General features: G+C 38.1%; 1 protein-coding gene across 1 annotated transcript in view; it reads left to right on the top strand.

Annotated features, from left to right (window-relative positions):
• The first annotated feature begins 5,770 nt into the window (after window positions 1-5,770).
• The window catches only part of LOC118669568 (sulfotransferase 1 family member D1), a 34,115-nt gene continuing 28,304 nt past the window's right edge, over window positions 5,771-11,581 (top strand). Inside the window, exons 1-2 of the mRNA XM_036335584.1 lie at window positions 5,771-5,859; window positions 6,094-6,178. The gene's annotated coding sequence lies outside the window, so the exon portion shown is untranslated. The remainder of the gene's footprint in view (window positions 5,860-6,093; window positions 6,179-11,581) is intronic.

Raw genomic sequence — 11,581 nt, 5'->3', positions numbered from 1 at the left:
CCCTTGACCAGAATTGAACCTTGGACTCTTTAGTCCACAGGCCAGCGCTCTAGCCACTGAGCCAAACTGGTCAGGGCTGCTTTCTTACTATTTAGAGAAAAGTATAGGGATTTCTGAGCATGGTATAAAATTAATATCCATAAATACATGCTGATATAAATAAATGATTGAATAAATTATTAAGTTCAGGAGAGTAGATAAATATCATACAGAGAAAGTTCCCAACTAATTATGTATGACTCCCATTCCATTCCCTAAGTGTTGGATTCACACAGTGACTTCCTTCTAAAGAATTAAAAGAGATTAGTGGTAGGGTGGGGAGGGAAGACTATATTTACAGTAGAGAAACCTGGCCAACACTACCTCAGCTGATTAACATCATCAGTGATGTTACAGTAGAGATCTTTGATATGTGATGAAATGGCCCTTCATCTCGATGACCTTTTTCCAAAAAACTATATCCATTGTAAAACCATGGAGAAAATATCAGATAAACCCAAATTGAAGACAAATATACAAAATATCTGACTAGTATGCATGTTTTATCAAGATCATTAAATACAAGGAATATTTGAGAAACTGTCACATAAATGTAACATGGTATACGTGGATGAGATCCTGAGGAAAAAAAAAGGATAATAATTAAAAACTCATACAATTCTAGCAAAGTGTGAACTTTAGTTAATAATAATATATCAATATCTACTCTAATAAAAGAGAAACATGCAAATTGACTGCACCTTTGCTATGCCCCAAGCCACACCCACCAGCCAATCTGAGCAACTATATGCAAATTAACCTAACCAAGATGGCAGCTGGCAGCCACAGAGCTGGAGCAAACAGGAGGCTTGGTTGCCCCAGCGATGGAAGAAGCCAAGCTTCCCACCTGCCCTGGCTGGTTGTGGCCTCCGCTCAAGGCAACAAAGTTTCACTTATAGAAGATAAATGAATCCCAGATACCTGCCTCCAGCCAGCCTCCACTGGGAGCTTGGGTGGCTGGGGGCAGTGGCCAGCCTGCAAACAGCCATCAGCCACTCACCCAGGCTGGCCAGGCACCCCAGCAGGACCCCTACCCTGATCCAGGACACCCTTCAGGGCAAACCAGCAGGCCCCCACTCATGCACCAGGCCTCTATCCTATATAATAAAAGGGTAATATGAAAATTGACCCTAATAGCAGAACAACTGGGAATGACTGGTCACTATGACACATACTGACCACCAGCGGGCAGACGCTCAATGCAAGAGCTGCCCCCTGGTGGTCAATGCGCTCCCTCAGGGGGAGCTCTGCTCAGCCACAAGCCAGACTGACGGCTGCCAGTACAGCGGTGGTGGTGGGAGCCTCTTCCGCCTCCTCAGCAGTGCTAAGGATGTCCGATTGCAGCTTAGCCCTGCTCCCCACTGGCAAGTGGACAACCCCCGAGGGCTCCCGGGCTGACAGAGGAATGTCTGACTGCCAGGTTAGGCCTAATACCCTGGGGAGTGGGCCTAAGCCAGTAGGTGGTCATCCCCTGAGGGGTCCCAGACTGTGAGAGGGCACAGGCCAGGCTGAGGGATCCCCTCCCCCCGAGTGCACAAATTTTTTGTGCACCGGGGCTCTTGTTGGTTAATAATAGGGGAAAATAAGTGCAGAACATACAGAAACTCTATAATATTCCTGAAGCTATCATTTTTTCTGTAAAGGATCAGAGAGTGAATATTTCCAGTTTTACAGACTATATGGACACTATTTCAATTATTCATTTCTGTAATTAGCTTGAAAGCAGCAATTGACAACAGCACATAAATAAAAATTTCACTTGTTAAAATAAAAATTTATTTATATAAAGCTTTTTGAGGAACCTCCATACCATTTTCCATAGTGATTGCACCAATCTGCATTTCCAACAACAATGCACGAAGGTTCCCTTTCTCCACATCCTTGTGAACACTTGTTTGTTGATTTGATGATTCTGATAGGTATGAGATGGTGTCTCATTGTGGTTTCAATTTGCATTTTTTTGACAGTATGACAGTCCTAGAGGGTATTACGCTAACTGAAATAAATCAGTCAGAAAAAGAGAAATACCGTATGACTTCACTTATATGTGGAATCTAAAAAGCAAAATAGCCGAAACCGGTTTGGCTCAGTGGATAGAGCGTCGGCCTGCGGACTGAGAGGTCCCAGGTTCGATTCCTGTCAAGGGCATGTACCTGGGTTGCGGACATATCCCCAGTAGGAGATGTGCAGGAGGCAGCTGATCGATGATTCTCTCTCATCGATGTTTCTAACTCTCTATCTCTCTCCCTTCCTCTCTGTAAAAAAATCAATAAAATATATTTAAAAAAAAAATAATTGGATAGAAAAAAAAAGCCTTTATAAAAAAAAAATAAAAAAAAAAATAAAAAGCAAAATAAATGTGCCAACAAATTTGAAACAGACAGAGATATAGAGACTGGAATGATGGTTGCCAGAGGGGAGGGGGTTTGGGATACTGGGTGAGAAAGATGAAAGAAGGATTAAGAAGTACAGATTGGTAGTTACAAAATAGAGACCAGATAGATGTAATAGATGTAACGTACAGCAGAGAGAATATAGTCAATAATCCTATATAATAAAAGCCTAATATATGCAAATTGACCAAATGTTGGAACGACTGGTGGAACAACAGGCCACTATGATGCCCACTGACCACCAGGGGGCAGATGCTCAACGCAGGAGCTGCCCCCACCCCACAGGCAGGTGCTAGCGGTGGCCCACTGATCGCCCTGCCGGCCGCCCCACAGATCGGCCCTGATCGCCGGCCAGCCCTAGGGACCCTAACTGTGCACAAGTTTCATGCACCAGGCCTTTAGCATTATAATAACTATGTAAGGTGCCAGTTGGGTACTGGAAATATTGAGGGGAACACTTTGTAAAGTATAGGATTGTTTACCTAATAAGCTGTACATCTAAAACTAATATTCAAAATAATATTGAATGTAAGCTATAATTAAAAATAAAATTTAAAAAAACATTTATTTATGAAAAGAAATGGAAATGCAGATTTGGCCTAAAGGTTGCAGTTTGCCAGACCCTCCTCTAGATAATCATTTTTCTTCCATTTTTAGAAATGCATAGATATCTGCTATTTTTATTATTATTAACTAAAGCCTAGGAATGCACCAAAAGCTATATATTACCCAGAACTCAGTTGCTCTGTTTTTTATTAGCTTTCAGAATATTGAGACAGCCACATTGCTGGAAGCCAGGGTCTTATAGTTGATATCAAACATCTCCTGTGGGAGATAAGTGTTAGAAGTCAAAATATTCAACCAGGGTTAATCTACATCAGAGACTAAACACTCCATTTTAAAGTACAAGTACTAGAGTTAGAATGGGTACTACAGGTATTTGCTATCTCATCTCGTCACAAATGATAGAAAATCGCTCCTTCAAGACCAACAATAAATATGTATCTCTTCCCTTGAAATCAGACTTTTTCTGACTATGAGGGAATAGTACCAGTCTATGTATAATGCCAACTACTCTACCTGTGCACTGGATTCATCAACTCTCATCTACTCTGACAACTGACATGTCTCTGAATCTTCATTTTCTCTTCCTATCTGATCAATTACAATCAGCAAATATGTTGTAGCACCTTACAACTTACAATAAACAAAACAAAATAAGTCTTTGCATCAAATTTCCTCCAGATATTCTCACATTTTCTGTTTTTCTTTACATTAAAAATCACCTAAGAACTATCTAGGCTTATATATCCCATTTTTCACTTTACTTCATCTACTGTATCTTTTACCAAATTAGTTTCATTAAGTTATGTATTAAATATTTAAAACACAAAAATAACATACCTATTAATACACATGTGTGTATGCATATATGGTATACAGAATAAGAACAAAAGGAACATCACTGTACCAGGATCAGCTTAAGAAATGGAGCATTATCCATTCCACCAAAGTCCCTCTGTACTTCCCATCTAATGTCTTTAATATTCTGCCCATAAATAACTTAACTACTGGCCTGAATTTTGTATTTATCATTCCCTGAATTTCCTTAATTGCTTAACATACTTGCATGCTTAACATACAGACTTTTGCAAAGATAAGCATTTTTAATCCTATCCTATATAATAAAAGGCTAATATGCAAATTGACCAAATGGCAGAATGACTGGTTGCTATGACATGCACTGACCACCCGGGAGCAGACACTCAATGCAGGAGCTGCCCCTGGTGGTCAGTGCGCTCCCACAGGGGGAGCGACACTCAGCCAGAAGCCAGGCTCACAGCAGCACTAGGGATGTCTGGCTGACAGCTTAGGCCAGCTCCCTTAACCTGGCAGTCGGATATCCCCTGAGGGCTCCCGGACTGCAAGGGGGCACAGGCCGGGCTGAGGGACCGAATGCACAAATGTCATGCACCAGGCCTCTAGTTATATATAAGGACCATCATACTCAATGTGTTCTTTGGTGACTTGCTTTCATCCTGACTCAAGATTGTGTTACTAAAATTCACTTAAGTTAATATTTGAATTTACACAACATTTATTTTCACTACATGTACAGGTCCCCAATTTGTTTATTCAGCTGGTGAGCACAGCGGTGGTGGTGGGAGCCTCTCCTGCCTCCATGGCAGTGGTAAGGAGAGAGTAGCGAGCAGTTAGGAGCATCAAGCGCAGAGTGCCGAGCCAAATAAATGGACCAAATACTTCAGTCAAATTAACTGAAAGGATCTTAACACTTAATTTCTTTGTTTTCATTATAACACACTTTCTTCAGCTATATCTAGTGATTCTAAAACTATATTCCTTTATTACAATTTTTCTAGAACATAAATCTCTAATCTCCTACAAGGGGCAGAAATAGGGTCATACTGAGAGCCTGATGATGATTATCTGGTTGTCAAGGTATGTATCTACTCAAACTAGTAATACTTTTTACATTGTTTTTCAGACTAATAGGTAAAGGTATCTAATTGCCTCCAGTTGTTTTGCCTTCCTGTAATTCTGCAGCCCAACATTCAGATTGTTTCTTCTCTGAAGGAGATCTCATGGGAAAAAAAAATCATAATCTACAATTTTTCATGGGATTCAAAGAAAATATCTGTATGAGGTGTTCCTAGAGGATGTTAATATAAAATATTCACATCTTCATATTTTGTTGAATGAGAGGTTTCAAATTCAATTATTATACAGATAGATATTACACAGATGGATAAACTCAAAGATTTTAAAAACTTTGTTCTTTCTCAACATCGTGATTTCAGGGCCTAGAGACCAAAAGGAAGTACATTATAGAAAGCATTTCGGGGTTACTGAAAATGGCAGCAGAGTAAGTGGATGCTGCACAGACATGCTCCCAGGAACAAACTGGAAGTACAACTAAATACAGAAAAATTTCCTGAATAATCAACAGAAAACTTGCAGGAGAGAACCCTGGTACCCAAGAACCAAAAGTGGAGACCGCATAGACACTGATTTATTTTGTATATTGAAAAAATAAAAATATAAAAATAAACAAATGAAAAAGAAAGTATTTTGGTTATATGGAAAATAACAATATTCTCAAACCAGTTTTTCTATTTTGAATCAGGCATTTTTACCACAGCTACCAGGTAACAAAGAAAGGTGATATACAGATCTACCTCTGGACGGCGGTATATGCATAATTTAAGATGTAGAATGTGCTCCAGCTTTTTTGGCTGCATTTTTATTTTGTGCTTCTACATGGGGAGCATGCCCTTGCCTGTCTAACTTGCCCACACAGTTCTAGAGGTACAAATAAACCAGCTTTCAGGAAGCATGTCTAATAGGAGCTCTGGAGCCATGAGACAACACTAGGCCTTTATAGCTGAAATCAGAAGCAAAAGTAAATGTAAAGAGCCTTCATTTACTACACATAATCACCTCAAAGCAGTTAATTCTAGATGCTTTCTATGGGCTCTTTGTTTCACTCTATTTCCTCCCACGAGTGACAGCAAAAGGCCTTCTCTTAAGCCTTTAATGTTTAAAACAACAGACTGAACAGCTTAATAATTAACTTGATACTGCTCTACAGACTGTATCTTTTGATTTCTTAATGCATAACACAGATTATCTTGGTTGACAGAAACAACCTACGAAGTGAAAGTTTTATTAACCAGTTACTGTAGAAAGAAAACCTGGACTTCCAGCTCCTCGAGACAAGTACCTGGGTAAGTGATTTATCAACTCTGTCTTTAAAGTGCCCATATTTTCTATAAAACTAAACTCAACAATTGAAAAGTTGAAGAACGAGATCTGGAAAATTCTACTATGGATGTTTTGCTTTATAAAGGGAAAACATTGTTTTGGAATTATTAGGCCCAGATTTCCTGTCATAAGTGGATAGGATTGCTTTTCATATTTAAAACTGTGCTGAGGTAGTTCACTCTACTAATTTTAAGTTTAAAAACCTAAATATAATTGTAAAAGCTATTAGCCTTCTGCCTTCTCAGTATTTCTATTTAACTTAAAGGAATATTCTTGTATGATCCTCTGCTAGGGTGCATTTTTAAAAGTTCTGTGTATGGGGACATGAAAACCAAATCTTTCCAAAAATAGTTTTCAGATTCCCAAAGACAATGTATCCCTCAGCTGCTAGATAAATGCATTTTCCACCAATGACTGCTTTATTTCCTATTTCAAAAATATATGGAATATTTTTCACCACGATATGTACTTCATCTTTTTTATCATTAAATCACAGAACTACTACAGTGATAATGTGTTCTTGACATTCTGAATACTAATTACTTCCTCAAGGTTTCTGGAACAAGATTTAAGCTACTTTATTTATTTTTTTCATATGCACTATTGTGACTATCCTATTGTTACTTTTATGAATAATCATTTCAGTATGACCTTGTTTACATCCCTTTGTCTTTTCCTTGGGTTCATTATCAAAGCAGTATTCTAACATCAGTACAGAAAGCTCTGATAAATGAAGAGTCATACAGTATAATTATTTTGTTTTAGTAATGAAAATATTTAACATTTTAACAACAAATGAAAAAGACTCAATATACTTTAAATGCAAATATTTTAAATTAAAGTTGTAGTAAGTCAATATTTGGGCTAATGCTTGTGACCAGTCAATATACTTTTTTTTCAATGGACAAATGCTTCACTATTACTATTCTTTTTTAAAAAAAATCTAAATATTTTCCTCAGATACATAAAAATTCAAGTCTTTGAAATTCATAAACCAATCTGCTGAAATGTTCCAAAATTATGTTTTTATTCTAAACTAGAGGCCTGATGCATGAAATTTGTGCAAGAGTAGGCTTTCCTTCCCCCAGCTGCCGGCACTGGCTTCCTTCTAGCAATGGGACCCAGGCTTCCCTTTCAGCTCCAGCTTCATCCGGAAGGTCATCTGGAAGCATGTCTGGTCTAATTAGCATATTATGCTTTTATTATTATAGATGGCATATAGATTTGTATAAAACTATATGGAACTTTAAAATCATGACATCCTCAAATACAGACAATATATAGTTGAAACCTTATACTATCAGATGATATCTAAATTTCTAGATAATCTAAAAGAAGTGTTTATGCAATTAAAAATAGTTCATTTTTGGTTCATTAGTCTCATTTATTATTTCATGATGGCCCAAAGAAGTCAGAGGAAGTTCTCAACATCAATTCCATTCTTTGTTCTCCATGGAATATTAGCAAAGTTTTATCTGTGTTAACTGAATCTAAGAGCAATGTCTTCTTGTGTTCTGAAACTTGGTACAAATAACCATGGAAGTCTTTTAAATTGATTTCAAAAGTCGATAGGAGGTAGCTTTTGGAGAGTATTTGCTTGGACCTGTGGCCAGGTGGCAAAGGACTTATGACAAGGCAGATTTTAAAATGCTCCTGTCTAAGAGAAAAAAAAGGCTTTATGGGGAGAACCAAGATGGCGGCATAGGTTAACGCCGGAGTTTGCTGCTCTGAACAACTACTTCAAAAGTGAAACCAAAAAACGGAAGGGACATCACCCAGAACCACAGGAACGCTGGCTGAGTGGAAGTCCTACAACTAGGAGGAAAGAGAAACGCATACGGACACTCAGAGGAGGCACAGTGCTGAAGTCAAATTCTGAGGTGCGGAGTGCGCGGAGCGGGCTGGCGGCGGAGGGCACGGTTGGCGTTTTCAATCGGGAGGGAGTCGCAGACTCTGAGCTCCAGATCCGGGCGAGTCTTTAGGGACCCAGACTCAAACGGGAGAAGCGGGACTGTCTGGCTTCGGTCAGAGTGAGTGCAGCTTTCTCTCTGAGCTTTGCAGCGGGTGCTGGGACTCAGAGAGGCAGAGCCCCTGGGGACAGGACTGAGAGCCGCCATAACTGCTCTCTCCCGCCCACCCTGTTGATCCTGTGCGACCCGCCCCGCCCAAGCCCTGCACACAGGCATTTGCTGGATAGCCTCAGGCAAACGCCAGATTAGCACCTCCCTAGAGGACAGAAGTTCTCTCACTGCTGACACAGCTGATTCTCATAGCCACTTGGCCTGGAGGTCAAACCCTCCCTGGAATTAACTACAACAATCAAGATTTAACTACAAGACTGCGAACAAAGACCACTAGGGGGTGCACCAAGGAAGCATAAAAAAATGCGGAGACAAAGAAACAGGACAAAATTGTCAATGGAAGATATAGAGTTCAGAACCACACTTTTAAGGTCTCTCAAGAACTGTTTAGAAGCCGCCAATAAACTTAATGAGATCTACAAGAAAACTAATAAGACCCTCGATCTTATATTGGGGAACCAACTAGAAATTAAGCATACACGGACTGAAATAACGAATATTATACAGACTCCCGACAGCAGACCAGAGGAGCGCAAGAATCAAGTCAATGATTTGAAATGCGAGGAAGCAAAAAACACCCAACCGGAAAAGCAAAATGAAAAAAGAATCCAAAAATGCAAGGATAGTGTAAGGAGCCTCTGGGACAGCTTCAAGCGTACCAACATCAGAATTATAGGGGTGCCAGAAGATGAGAGAGAGCAAGATATTGAAAACCTATTTGAAGAAATAATGACAGAAAACTTCCCCCACCTGGTGAAAGAAATGGACTTACAGGTCCAAGAAGCGCGGAGAACCCCAAACAAAAGGAATCCAAAGAGGACCACACCAAGACACATCATAATTAAAATGCCAAGAGCAAAAGATAAAGAGAGAATCTTAAAAACAGCAAGAGAAAGAAACTCAGTTACCTACAAGGGAATACCCATACGACTGTCAGCTGATTTCTCAACAGAAACTTTGCAGGCCAGAAGGGAGTGGCAAGAAATATTCAAAGTGATGAATACCAAGAACCTACAACCAAGATTACTTTATCCAGCAAAGCTATCATTCAGAATTGAAGGTCAGATAAAGAGCTTCACAGATAAGGAAAAGCTAAAGGAGTTCATCACCACCAAACCAGGATTATATGAAATGCTGAAAGGTATCCTTTAAGAAGAGGAAGAGGAAGAAAAAGGTAAAGATACAAATTATGAACAACAAATACACAACTATCAACAAGTGAATCTAAGAATCAAGTGAATAAATAATCTGATGAACAGAATGAACTGTTGATTACAAATAGAATCAGGGACATAGAAAGGGAATGGACTGACTATTCCTGGGGGGGAAAGGGGTGTGGGAGATGCAGGAAGAGACTGGACAAAAATCGTGCACCTATGGATGAGGACAGTGTGTGGGGAGTGAGGGCGGAGGGTGGGGCGGGAACTGGGAGGAGGGGAGTTATGGGGGGAAAAAAAAGAGGAACAAATGTAATAATCTGAACAATAAAGATTTAATTTAAAAAAAAAATGTTCCTGTCTAAGAGACACTAGTGAGTTGAAGCAAGTAGTTATCTATTTCTATGAAGAATTGCAGGGCAGCTTTATTAAGCTTCACAGTGTACACTTCTCACTCCATCTCATCTCACCACATCCTGAAAATAGATTTTAAATAGGAATAAAAGTGGAGATAATATTAATATTTCATAGAGAAGAGAAATTCATTGTTAGGGAAAAGGTTTGGTGATAAGAGATCTAACATTGTCCAGTTGATTTTCATTAGGTCTGATTCAGCTCACCATGGAACACTTTGCTTTTCGAAACATGGGGTTAAAATTAACCCTAACTCTAGTCTTCTCAATTTATCAGGAATTAGCAATGCTTTTAGCTTACATAAATTCCATTATTTCTCAAAGACACCTCATTTTGTCTACTATCCTCAAAAGAAACTACTATAAAAGTTACTGTACTCATAGAAGTTAAAGATGGGCAAAGAAAAAGGAAACTTATTTTAAAAGCGAATAATGAGCCTTGTTGGTGTGGCTCAGTGGTTGAGCATCAACCTATGAACCAGGAAGTAATGGCTCAATTCCCAGTCAGGGCATATGCCCAGCTTGCAGGCTGGATTCCCAGTGTAGGGAGTGCAAGAAGCAGCCAATCAATGATTGATGTTTCTCTCATCATTGATGTTTCTATCCCGCTCACTCTATACCTCTCCTTTCCTTTCTGAAATATATATATATATATATATATATATATGTATATATATGTGTATATATATATGTATATATATTGTATATATATATATTTATATATATAATTAAATATATATTTAATATATATTTAATTTAAATATATATTAAATATATATTTAAATTAAATATATATATTATAATTAAATACCTCTGGATAAATAAATACACTTATAAATGTGTACATATATATGTATTTGAGTTGAGAAACAGATACAGAAATAGGTGAAAAAAAAGTAACAATGCTATTGTCTAAGACAGAATCAAAACAAGAAAAGTTAAGGGGTAAAAAAGTCAATCTATGGTAATAAATATTATAATGTATAATAAATACAAAACAGTTAACATTTTATGCTTCAAATAGTATATTTTCAAAGTAAAAATAAAATCTCATATACGATATGTTAAAAAATTTGGGATAAATTAGTAGAAACATGCAGAGGAATATCTTACACAACAATAATCTATTCGATAGATTAAATTTAAAAAGATTTTAAAGATTAAAAGTATATTAATATTGACAAGCCCACAGCCAATATCATACTCAATGGGCAAAAACTAAGAGTTTCCTTTAAGATCAAGAATAAGACAGGGACATCTGCTTTATCCACTCTGATTTGACATTGTGCTGGAAGTCCTTGCCACAGCAATCAGATAAGAAGAATAAATAAAAACCATCCAATTTGGAAAGCAGTATGGAGTTTACTAAAAAAAATTAAAAATGAAACTTCCTTATGAACCAGAGATCCCATTTCTGGGAATATATTTAACATAACCCAAAACACTAATTTGAAAGAATATATGCACACCTATGTTCATAGCAACATTATTTACAAGAGCCAAATTTTGGAAGCAGCCAGAGTGCCCATCAGTAGATGAGTGGATAACAAAAGCTGTGGTACATTTAAGTAATGGAATACTATTTAGCCATAAAAAGGAAGGAAATCTTACCTGTGTGACTGCATGGATTGTCCTGGAGATTATTATGCTAAGTGAAAAAAACTAGCCAGAGAAATAGAAATACCATATGATTTCACTTATGTGAGGAATCTAAT

The sequence above is a fragment of the Myotis myotis genome, unplaced genomic scaffold (genome assembly GCF_014108235.1).
Source record: "Myotis myotis isolate mMyoMyo1 unplaced genomic scaffold, mMyoMyo1.p scaffold_m19_p_1, whole genome shotgun sequence".
Classification (NCBI taxonomy): domain Eukaryota; kingdom Metazoa; phylum Chordata; class Mammalia; order Chiroptera; family Vespertilionidae; genus Myotis; species Myotis myotis.
The sequence above is the reverse complement of the archived record's forward strand: the minus strand, read 5'-3'. Positions and strand labels throughout refer to the sequence as shown.